A 12663-nucleotide genomic window follows, 5' to 3' on the forward strand; every position below is an offset into this window, starting at 1 on the left:
AGACAGCAAATACATGTTTTATAATAATATAAAATGCGTGTCTACGAATCAGAAATAGGTGTTTACATCATGGTGGCGCCCTAAATTGACTATAACGTCTAAATCGCCAAAAAACAATAGAGTATTATGGATAATTGTAATACCGTCACTATTTATATCAACAAGAAGCGTAAGACATTTGCCGATGGGTTTGGCGCATACAAATTAAGCCTCGAACACGGATGAAAACATTTCCGAATTTAGCTTAGGTGTTACGGTACTCTATACGTTGTACAAAAAAATTCATTTCTTGTATTCAGCCTTACATGTTTATTGCCTTCAAACACCGTAAGTTACTATAAAGCAATTCGTTGTATACAATTTCTATATTCTTACGCGGTCAGAAACAGCCGCAAGCTTGAGTACGGGAGTTATCATTAATTTGTAACCAGTAAGTGCTCCCGAAAATGGTAAGCAATTATTTGTTTTAGGGTTCTTACTTAAAGCACCCTACTTTTGTTTGGTATTATTAATTGCTTATCACATATTTGTGCTCGTGACAGATGTGTGCAGCAGGATAAAGAATCACGCTGCAAATGCAATATGAATTTCAGGCTGCAATAAAAACGCCTTCAGAACTCGCAACTTAACGCTTTGGCATGCATTCAATGATGTATCTCCTTCTTATTTTCTCCCTCTCGTATTCGCAAAAAGGTAATTATTGATAACTGCATACGTACCGCCATAATTGTTTTTTACGTGGCACACGCCACACTCATTATTGCCAGATTGGTGGAGCAGATACTCGTCGTAGGAAGGATCACCTTTTAAAAAAGAAGTAAAGGCATTGGAAATATTTTTTTGCCAGAACATATTTCGGGTAAGGGTTTCTTATTTTCTGTGCTTCGTCAATGATGATATCAGGCATTCCACTGATCGGGAAGCTAGGTGAATGAATATCATTTGTTATAGTCGGCCCTCAAGACTGTATAAGTTAAGCCACGCGAGCCGTCGTTAGAACATGATGGTTGTGAGGTTACTTCAGTCTGCTGTACAGCACTTTTGGACAATTTTCAGCAATCTTTCATTTGGTCGATACAGCGAATACTCTAAATATTGTTCCGCTGCGGAAGTCCCATATAAAGATGTATTTACACTATTTACAAGGAAGGCAACGGTATACAAGAGAGAGAGAGAGAAACAAACATTTATTTAGACCATCGAGTTTATCTTGAGGATGAGTGGGTGGTGTCCTCATTCCAGGACTCCACTGGCCATGGCTGCTCGACGTACTTGCTGGACGAGAGCTTCTTGTCCCGCCAGGGTATCGCCGGTCAGCTGTACCTCCCACCGCTCAAATAAAAGATGGCTCTCGCTACCAATTACATGCACCTCAACACGTCACATTGTCGTCTTGTGACTTTGGCGCCACTCTTGGTTGCTCCGTAACATAACCCCCGTCTGTAAAAGTGCCGTCTCGGCGCCAGCTATAATGGAGGTGAACTCGTGGCAAAGTAAGGCTTCAGCCGAGACACATGCACAATGTTAGTGGGGACAGGCGTGTCCAGCGGAGCGATCTCGTAGTTAACAACGCCAAGCATCCACAGTATCGTGTAGGGACGTGTGTAGCGCGGCAGGAGGTTTTCAGACAAGCCAATGTGTCAATATGGCGTACATAGGAGGACAACGGAGCCAGGGAGGAACTGAACATCCCGATGTCGGCTGTCGTACCGGATCTTCTGCGCGGCCTCAGAGTCGGTGAGCCGAGAGCCGGCTATCTGGCGGGCCGTAGGAGCCCGGCGAAGACGTTTTGAGCATATACAGTGGACTGTTCATCGATGAAGGAAGCAGCGTGTCAAAGGGCAAATTAGGGTGGCGGCCGAACAGAAGTTAAAAGGGTTGATAGCCAGCCATCTCGTGACGGGACGAACTGTAAGCGAAAGTCATGAAGGGTAACGCGTCGTCCAAATCCCTGTGGTCGTCAGAAACTTACATAGACAGCATTGCTGTCAACGTGCGATTGAGCAGCTCCGTAGGTCCGTTTGTTTGCCGCTGGTAGGCGTTGGAGAACTTGTGCTCGACAGAGCAGGAACTAAGTAAGTCGTCAACGACGCGGGACAAGAAGGTGTGGCCGCGATCAGTGAAGAGCTGCCGAGGTGCGCCGTGATCGAGGATGACGTCATGTAAAAGGAAATCCACCACTTCACATGCAAAGCTTGTGGGCAAAGCTCGCGTGATCGCGTAACGTGTTGCGTAGTCAGTCGGGACAAGGATCCACTTATTACCAGAAGGCTTTGGTTTGAGCAGGGCCCTACGTGAATGAAACGTCATGCTTAAGTGAGTAGGTGAGTGGGCGAGCGGTCTCGGCGAAATTCTTGATGACACGACGGAAATAGGAGCATAGTACAGCAAAGCTTCTTACGTCTGCGGTAGAAGATGGTACAGGGAATTTCTGGACAGCGCGAATCTTGTCCGGGTCGGGTTGAACGCCAGCGCCACTGACGAGATGTCAAAGAACGGCAATTGGAGACGTCCAAAGTGGCACTTGGATGAGTTCAATTCCAAGCTAGCGCGTCGGAAAACAGCAAGGATAGCCGACAGGCGCATTAGATGACTCGTAAAAATTGGTGAAATGACTATCACACCAGTCTAGATAACATAGACATGTAGACCATTTATAGCCGCGGAGTAAGGAGTCCATCATTCTTTCAAAGGTAACCGGGCCATTACAAAGGCCGAACGGCCTAACTTTGAATTGATAGAGGCCGTCAGGTGTTACGAAGGCTATTTTCTCAAGGTCCACTGTCATCTACAGAGATTTGCCAATAGCCTGATCGAAGGTATTGTTACGCGAAGGACGAGTCAGTAAGACGAGCAACTAGTTACAGGTTATATTTACAACAGCGGTTGCAGCGCTGACCGGTTAAACTCACAGCGCGAGCCCAGATCGTTCTTCCTCTTCCTTTCTCGAGTGATGGCGCCCGCGCGCCTCGTTCAAACATCAAATACCACACGCGTATAGCATAATTCCCCGGCGGCAGAACCGACGTCCCGGAGCGTCTAAATGTCATCACTGGGAGCGTGATACTGCATCAGTCGTGTAACGTGCACGATATCACTGGACTGGGAAGCAGATGGGGTGTCAGGGGCGATCTCGTAGGTGACGGGAGTCACGGCACGAAGCACTCGGTAGGGGTCTGTGTAACGAGACAGCAGTTTTTCTGACAGGCCGACCTGACGCGACGGAGACCATAGAAGCACCAAAGAACCAGGCAGGAAGTGCACGTCTCGGTGTCTCCGGTCGTACAAATGCCTTTGAGTCTCTTGGGAGTTCAGAAGGCAGTCACGGGCAATTTCCCTTGCGTTCGCAGCGCGGGCGAAGGCATCAAGTGCATATTCACTGGTGGGTGCCGCGTGAACAGGGAGGGTTGTGTCGAGGGGCAGTGCTGGTTCTCGGTCGAACAGAAGGAAAAATGGAGAATAACCGGCGGTGTCGTGGCGCGAGGAATTATACGCAAACGTGACAAACGGTAGAGCGAGGTCCCAGTCAGTGTGGTCTGAAGAGACATACTTCGCGAGCATGTCTGTGAGAGTGCGATTAAGACGCTCCGCTAGGCCATTTGTTTGCGGATTGTATGACGTGGATAGCTTGTGCCTCGTGGCACAGGATTGCAGGATATCCGCAACAACGTTTGACAGGAACGTTCGGCCATGGTCTGTGAGAAGTTGTCGCGGAGCGCCGTGTAATAAAATCACGTAGCGTAGAAGAAAATCGGCAACATCTGTGGCGAAGCATGTAGGGAGTACTCGGGTGATGGCGTAGCCCGTGGCGTAATCTGTGGCCACAGCGATCCACCTGTTCCCAGAGGTAGAAAGCGGAAAAGGACCAAGTAAGTCTAAACCAACCCGAAAGAATGGCTCCGCGGGAATGTCTATTGGTTGAAAGTACACAGCAGGGAGCGTCGATGGTGTCTTGCGTCGCTGGCATTTCTCACACGCAGCTACGTATCTTCGAACAGAGCGAGCAAGCCCTGACCAAAAGAAGCGTCGGCGGTTGCGGTCGTAGGTACGTGACACACCGAGGTGACCGGCAGTGGAGAGGTCGTGAAGTACGTGGAGAACAGACGAGCGAAGGTGTTTAGGGATCACAAGGAGTAATGCTGGGCCGTCGGGGTGAACTGTTGTGGCGGTAGGAGTACGCCACCTTGAAGTGTGAATAAGCGAATGGAACTGTCGGCAAGTGGCGATTCCAGGCGGTCAATGATGGTATGCAAGGATGGGTCACGGCGCTGCTCGTCGGCGACATGGACCAGTGGGAAAACAGAGAGAACGCAGGCGTCGGAGTCAGGCTCAGACGTAGCGGTCGGGTCGTCGACTGGGTAACGAGAGAGGGAATCTGCGTCCTGGTGTTGGCGTCCCGACTTGCACGTCACTGTGTAGACATATTCTTGTAGCCGGAGGGCCCAACGACCGAGCCGGCCAGTAGGATCCTTGAGTGACGAAAGCTATCACAGCGCATGATGGTCTGTGATTACTGAAAAGGGCTTGCCATATAAATATGGGCGGAACTTTGAAACAGCCCAGACGAGAGCAAGACATTCGCGCTCGGTAATCGAATAGTTGCGCTCTGCAGTTGTCAGGAGCCGGCTAGCGTAGGCTATAACTCGGTCGTGTCCGTGTTGGCTTTGCGCTAAGACGGCGCCAATCCCATAACCACTGGCATCGGTTCGGACCTCTGTAGGTGCAGACGGGTCAAAGTGGACCAAGATCGCTGGATTGGTCAGAATCGTGATAAGGCGTGAAAATGCAGCAGCCTGAGGGGAACCCCACGTAAAAGGCACGTCTTTCTTCAGAAGATCAGTGAGTGGTCCAGCGATTGCTGCGAAATCTTTCACGAACCGTCTGAAATAAGAACAGAGCCCCACGAAACTCCGGACGTCTTTGACAGACTGAGGTACAGGAAAAGCCGTTACTGCTCGAACCTTCTACGGGTCGGCTTGTACGTATACTCCGAAAGCGTCGACGATATGGCCTAGCACTGTAGTCTGTAGGTGCCCGAAGTGACACTTCGATGAGTTCAATTGGAGCCCAGCCTTGCGGAAGACGTCAACGATAGCTGCGACGCGCTCAAGGTGCATCTCAAATGTAGGAGAAAACACAAGGACGTCGTCGAGGTAACAAAGGGAAGTCGACCATTTGAAACCTTGAAGCAGAGAGCCCATCATCCGTTCGAACGTGGCGGGAGTATTGCATAAACCGAACGGCATAGCCTTAAATAGGTAGATGCCATCTGGAGTGACGAAAGCGGTCTTTTCTTGGTCTTGCTCTTCGACGGAAATCTGTCAATAACCAGATCGAAGGTCAATGGACGAAATGTATTTGGCACCATGAAGACAATCAAGAGCGTCGTCGATTCAAGGCAAGGGCTAAACGTCCTTTTTAGTGATTCGGTTTGGGTGGCGGTAGTCAACGCAGAAACGCCACGTGCCATCTTTCTTTTTGACGAGCACGACCGGCGACGCCCAATGGACTCGACGAGGGCTCAACAATTGCCTTTGACGAGCATCTTATTTACTTCCTGCTGAATAACTTGCCGCTCTGCCGTGGACACGCGATACGGTCGGCGGTGAATGGGAACAGCATCACATGTGTTTATGCAATGCTTAACAAGGGACGTGTGACCAAGTGGTCGATTGTCAGTGTCAAATAGGTCGCGGTAGGAAAGCAAAAGGCGATATATGGCGGCTGCTTGGTCCGGGGCGAGGTCCGGAGCGACCATGGGACGTAATGGGCCATCGAGGCTCAAGGCATTCCTGCGGGTAATCAGGAGGATCTGGAGACGGGTCGGCTGCAAAAGCAGTGACGTGGTCGTCTATCGCTGACCGGAGCGTGGCCACCGCTATGCCTTCAGGTAACATTTGCTTCTTCAAGCCGAAATTGATAACGGGGAGACACATCCGATTAGTACGACGGAGTGTGGCACAGAGATGTCGCGAGCCAGGAGGACATCACGAATAGGTGCGACGACATAGTCGCCATCAGGCACGGTTGCCGTTGAGGCCAGTTCGACGAAGCTTAGGGCTTTTGGAGGTAACCGAACAAACGCTGTAGTGCAGAGGGTAGTTTGGTTGTTCGGGGCGAACGTCGGTAAGAAGAGGAAGCTCGAAGGCAGAGCGTACCGGTGGAACAGTCGATGAGCGCAGAATGCGTCGTCAAAAATTCGAGCCCGAAGGTTAGGTCATGAGGGCAACTGGTCAGCACGGTGAAAATGTCGGGAACTTGGCGGCCAGTAATTCCTGCGCGAGCAGTGCACAGACCCCGGAGGGCGAAATTGGCGCCATTGGCGACGCGTACGGCTCGAGTGATTTCAGGCGTAAGAACTTTTTTGAGGTGACGACATAGGTTAGCGCCGATTATGGACACTTGGGCTCCAGTATCAATCAATGCCATGAACGTAACACCATATATACGTCTACTTCAATTAGGTTCGTGTTCGTGAGGAGCGTCAAGTGAGGATTTGGACAGGACGAACGTGATGCAGCACTACCTCCAAGATCTGCATGGCCTAGTTTTCCGTCCGGCAGTTTGGCGAGGAAAAGCGGCGAGGTTGGGGTGACGGGGAGCGATGGCGTTGAGGAGACAGCGATCGCCCGGAGGAGCGGCTGTCAGGGGCATCAGAAGTAGGGTACATACGGCGAGGTGAGTAACGGCGAGCGTCGGTGTATGGACGAGGAGCAGGAAATGAGTTCCAGTACGGCGGCGTCCAGGTGGTGCGACAGTGGCGGGATACATGACCAACTCGGTGGCAGCGGAAGCAGATCGGTTTGGCGTCTGGGGTTCGCCATTCAGCAGGATTGCGTGGTCTCGGAGTGAAATACTCGTCCTTACAGATTGTGGACGTGGGAATGGGTATCCGAAATAGGTCGGCAGACAGAGCAAACGGTAGGGATGACAAGGTTTGCAATTTCCTGCCGCACAACTGCTTGGATAACGGAAATAGTGGGGGCCGCTTGGTCAAAGGTACCGTCGAGGGGTCGTGGATGAAGAGGGGCCGGACTCGCCGCTTCAATCTCACGGCGAACGATACGCGTGGCGTTCTCTTCAAATGGTCGTGTTGCAGTAAGAGCGGAGCAAGAGGACGTGGCAGGGGTGTTTGGGAGCCGGGAAGACTGGGACGACGCGGCGGCTTTTGGCTACCTCGAAGCGGCAGCATTCTTTCAGGATGGCGTCTACAGTTGAAACGTCGTTATAGACGAGCAAATTGAAGGCCTCGTCCGCGATGCCTTTTTGGATATGGCCCACCTTGTCAACCTCGGTCCTGTGCTCGTCGACTTTGCGGCAAAGCGCGAGCACTTCCTGTATGTAGGAGACATACGATTCTGTCGACGACTGGACACGGGTAGCCAGCTCTTTTGGCGAAACCAGTTGGCGACCTGACGGGTTGCCAAATAGGTCGCGAAGCGTCTCTTTGAAAAGGTCCCAGATGGATAGCTCAACCTCATGGGTGCGAAACCAGACGCGCGAGGTCCCGTCAAGATAAAAGATCACATTGGAAGCATGATGGTAGAGTCCCAGTGGTGGCTTCGGCGAACACGCTCATACATGCTGAGCCAGTCGTCGAAGTCAACGCCATTTTGGGCGGAGAAGGTCCCAGGATCGCGGAGACTGGGAACCGTAACGTACGTTGTGGTTGGCGCCTCAGGTATAGGTGGCGGCGGGGTGTTTCCTTCGGGAACCATGGCTGAGAAAACAACGGTGCGGCCGCTTAGGAGCTCCGTGGCGAGGACGGGGAACGTTCCACCTCCACCACAATGTTACGCGAAGGACGAGTCAGTAAGACGAGCAACTATTTACAGGTTATATTTACAACAGCGGTTGCAGCGCTGACCGGTTAGATTCACAGCGCGAGCCCAGCTTGTTCTTCCTCTTCCTTTCCCGAGTGATGGCGCGCGCGCGCCTCGTTCAAACAATAAAATACCACACGCGTGTTGCAGTATATAGACGAGAAGTACTTGGATCCGTGCAAGCCGTCCAAAGCGTCATCAATACGCGGTAAGGGTTACACATCCTTACACGTGATCTTGTGGAGGTGGTGTAATCAAAACAAAAGCGCCAAATGCCATTATACTTCTTGACAACGACAACAGGGGACGCCTACGTACTCGAAGATGGCTCGATAACGCATTTAGTCAACATCTTATTGACGTCTAGTTATATCACGTGTCGTTCAGCATGTGAAACAGGGTACAGCCGCCGGCGCATCGGATTGGCGTCTCCGGTGTAAATACGATGGGCGACCTACCGATGACTGGCCTAAAGGGTGGCGGTCAAGGTAAAAAAAAAGTCACTGTAAATTTCCAAGAGACGGCGGAGGTCAGCAGCTTGTGCGGGAAGAAGCTCAGGTGCAGTCATCTTGCTGAGTTCGTCTTTGACTAGAGTAGGTGAATCGCTGGTTCCTGTAGAGGGCCACAGAATTGCTGCGTAAAAATCCAATATCTCGCAATCGATTACAAGCAAAATGTCGCTCAAAGACATGCCTCAGGGATCCATTTGATGCGAACAGTTAAAATTAAGGACAGGGAGTGAAGTCGGATTGCAGGTATTAGTGAGCACGGCATGGGGAACGGCCAAATTCTATTTAAGCAGGATGTCAGCGATGGGACATTAGCTGGCGAGGTCCTGTTTTTTTGCTGTTATTATTATTATTATTATTATTATTATTATTATTATTATTATTATTATTATTATTATTATTATTATTATTATTATGTGTATTCTGTTTTTGCGCAGTGCACTGCATGTGTCATCGCGCGAATGTCGAACCTTGAAGGTACGTACGCCACGTGGTGCAAAAGCTGGCAATGCCATATCTGATGATGTTTCGCTTTCCTGCGCCAAGTTCATCCACTGACATCGACTGGCGATGCTCTGGTTATTGGCAAGTGGCTATGGTTGCAGCACGATAAGCCTAAAACTGCTTTCATCACATCTAATGGCTTATACGAATTTCATGTGATGCCATTCGGTCTTTGCAACGCGCCCGTGACATTTGAGCGCATGACGGATACGATTCTCCGAGGCCTGAAATAAAACACGTGCTTTTGATGTTCGGATGATGCAGTAGTGTTCGCACCAGATTTTCCTACTCACCTTCATCGCTTGGAGCAGGTTTTACGCTGTCTCAGTGACTCCGGCCTCCAACTAAACTTTAAAAAATATCACTTTGGGGCACGCAAGCTGATAATTCTCGGACATGTCGTGTCGAAGGATGGCGTTCTTCCTGATGCCGCTAAGCTACATGCTGTTAAAGTATTCCCGAGGCCAACATCTCTAAAAGGCTTGGCAGTTTCATTGGCCTCTGCTCGTACTTCCACCGCTTCATCGAAAATTTTGATTCCATTATGGCGCTGGTGACAGAGCTTCTTCGGGGAGACCCAATCTCTCCGCGTGGTCCCCGGCTTGCGATGATGCATTTGCGACGCTACGTCGCCTGCTCACAACCCCACCGACGCTGCGCCATTTCGATCCAACTGCTCCCACCGAAATTCACACGGATGCTAGTGGTGTTGATCTTGGCGCTTTGCTCCCCCAGCGAAAGCCCGGCTAGCAAGCATATCTTGTTGCTTACGCGAGCCAGCACTCTCACGAAAGCTCAAGCGAATTATTCATTCACGGAAAAAGAATGTCTCGCGATCGTCTGGGCCATAACAAAATTTCGTCCATACCTGTACGGTGGGTCCTTCGATGTCATTACCGATCACCACGCACTTGGCTGGTTGTCGTCCCTCAAAGATCCCTATGGCCGCGTAGCCCGGTGGGCACTGTGGCTCCAAGAGTACTACATCCGGGTTCACTACCGCTCAGGAAAGAAACACGCCGATGCCGATGCTCTTTCGCACTCGCCTGTCCACGCCGACATTGTCAGTGTATCCGTCCTAAACGACCCACTTCCACCATTTGCTTCTGTTGACATGACTTTGGAGCAGCGCAAGGCTTCCTGGATTTCGTCTGTGATAGATTACCTCTCTGATTCGCCTGCACGCCCGCCATCCCGAACACTATGCCGACAAGCTTCGCACTTCTCAATCCGCGACTGAATCGTCTATCGCCGTAACTACCATTCCGACGGCCGCAAATGGCTGCTAGTAATACCCCGGCAGCTCCATGCTGATGTATGTGCCACTTTCCACGCCTATCCCCAGTGCGCACTCGCTGGTCTCTTCAAGACCTACACCAAACTACGTCATAGGTTTTATTGGCGCGTTATGTACACCTTTGAGATACGACGCTGTCTCCCCAACCTGTGGTATGATGTTTGGTGTGTTTATTAGATTGTTTGTGGTGTGTTTAGATGTTGGTGTGTTATATGTACATCTTTGTGCAAAAGTACATTCTCTCTTGCACAGAATCTCAACGCCGCAAGCCTGATCCTTGCAGCTCTTCTGGACCAATGCAAGATTTGCCGTGCCCTTCGCGACCCTTTGACTGGATTGGCATATCCCTATATGGGCCCCTGCCATACACAGCCGCTGGTAATCGCTGGGTCATTGTCGCTATAGACCACCTCACGAGGTATGCAGAAACGGCTGCTCTGCCAGTCGCGACGGCTCGTGACGTTGCCTCCTTCCTACTTCAACGCTTCGTTTTACGTAACGGCGCTCCCAGCGAACTTCTGAGTGACCGAGGCTGCGTCTTTCTCAACGATGTCATTCAAGAACGCCTCACTGAATGCCGCGTTACACATCGCTGTACCATCGCATATCACCCGCATTCAAATGGCTTGACAGAGCGCTTTAACCGAACTCTTGGCGACAGGCTTTCGATGCATGCCGACTTCAACCACACCAACTGGGACCGTCGTCCTTCCCTATGTCACGTACGCCTGCAATACGGCACCTCACGCTACGACGGGCTCTTGTCCCTTCTTTCTACTATATGGCCGAGAACCGTCATCTCCCATTGTCACCATTCTTCCTTACAATCCCGACTTATCAGAGGGTACACCGGTTTCCGAAGGCGCCCGGTATGCAGAAGAATGTCGGCAACTAGCACGGCTAACTTACAGCGCAAGAACAAGCGCTACAGAAATTTAGCCATGACGACGAGCGCCCCCACCACCAGTTTACGCCTAACGCTCTCGTTTGGTTGTGGGTGCCTCCTATTCCCTTGAGTAGAGTTGGGTACGGCTGCGAGGCTAGCGCGGCAAGCCTGTAGGAAAATGCGCCCTACTAGAATGTAGCCCTGCTGCGAGGCTAGCGAGACTAGGCAGGCGGCGCGCCTCGGCTGCTGACGCGTGCTCTTTGACAGGGCCGCTGATAAATGGAAGGAAGTCGAGGAGGGCTCGGCGCGGCGGCCCGGTGGTGGGGGAGAGATAGGCGGCTGCCATGCATGACTGCGTGTGTGTGCTTTCTCTCCGACTGCAGCGCATGTGTGCAGCCCTGCCGCACTCAGCCACCTGTGCCGCTGGCTCTTTCCGTACACCTGCGTGTCTACGAAGAAAGTAGGTCAACGGAGGAGTGGGGTGTGAGAGTAGTTATCGTTAGCGGAGTTCTCGACGACTGGACGCGGATGGCAACCTATATTCGTGCAGCCTGTTGGCAATCTGACAGGTTGCCAAATAGGTGGCGAAGCCGCGCTTTGAAAATGTGCCAGTTTGATAGCTCGGCCTCATGGGTGTGAAACCAGGCACGCGGTGTCCCGTTAAGATAAACGATCACATTGGCAAGCATGATGGTAGGGTTCCAGCGGTGGCTTTGGCTAACACGCTCATACATGCTGAGCCAGTCGTCGACGTCAACGCCATTTTGGGCTGAGAATGTCCCAGGATCATGGAGACTGGGAACCGTAACGTAGGTTGTGATTGCCGCCGCATGTGTAGGTGGCGACGGGGTGGTTCCATCAGATCCAACGACCTCCACCCAAATTTTACGCGCATACGAGTCAATTAAACGAGAAACTATTTACAGATTGCATATACAGCAGCAGTTAGGATAGCCTGTATATCACAGGGATGGCTTGGAGGGCTAGTTGGTAGAGCCTGTATATCACTCGGGATTGTTGAAGGTTCGTTTCACCAAATCATGCTGAATGAACACAGTGAGAGTTGGCACTCTGGCTAAATTCTACTAGAATACAAGCCATTTCTCGTCATGCGTACACTTAAACCAGAACGCGCTGCAAACACGTTTGCATCTTATCGTCTGATCTCAATCTCATCTCACGCCTTTGCAGGGCTACCGCAGTGCTTATTTGAGTGGCAGAACTATCCCGTACGTGTCGCGCTCTACGCGAACGATATCGCTTGATAAATAACTTTCTCTAAAGCATTGGACTACAACCAAGCTTGCAAGCTGTACTGGATGCAACGGCGGAATATAATCACGAATTCGGTCGTCACACATCTCCGGCTACCGGGGACCTGCTGCTCAGGTTGACAGAGGCCGGGCGAATAACGGCTGCTGAACTTCATTCCGGTCCATGCCTGTGCTACGTGCTAGGCAGCCCTGTTCGTTGACAGAGTAGGCGGCATCGCTCTCGTCTCCGCCACCCACGCCTACTCACGCCATCGAAGCCTCCACCAGCCAAAGCCAGCGGTAGCAGCACAGACTTCGCATTGACTGCCAGCCTTAGCCGTCACGAATCAACACCGTGAGAACGGCGTCGCGTGCACTCATACGCAGCGTT

This window comes from Dermacentor silvarum, chromosome 7, assembly GCF_013339745.2.
Source record: "Dermacentor silvarum isolate Dsil-2018 chromosome 7, BIME_Dsil_1.4, whole genome shotgun sequence".
In the NCBI taxonomy this organism is placed as follows: domain Eukaryota; kingdom Metazoa; phylum Arthropoda; class Arachnida; order Ixodida; family Ixodidae; genus Dermacentor; species Dermacentor silvarum.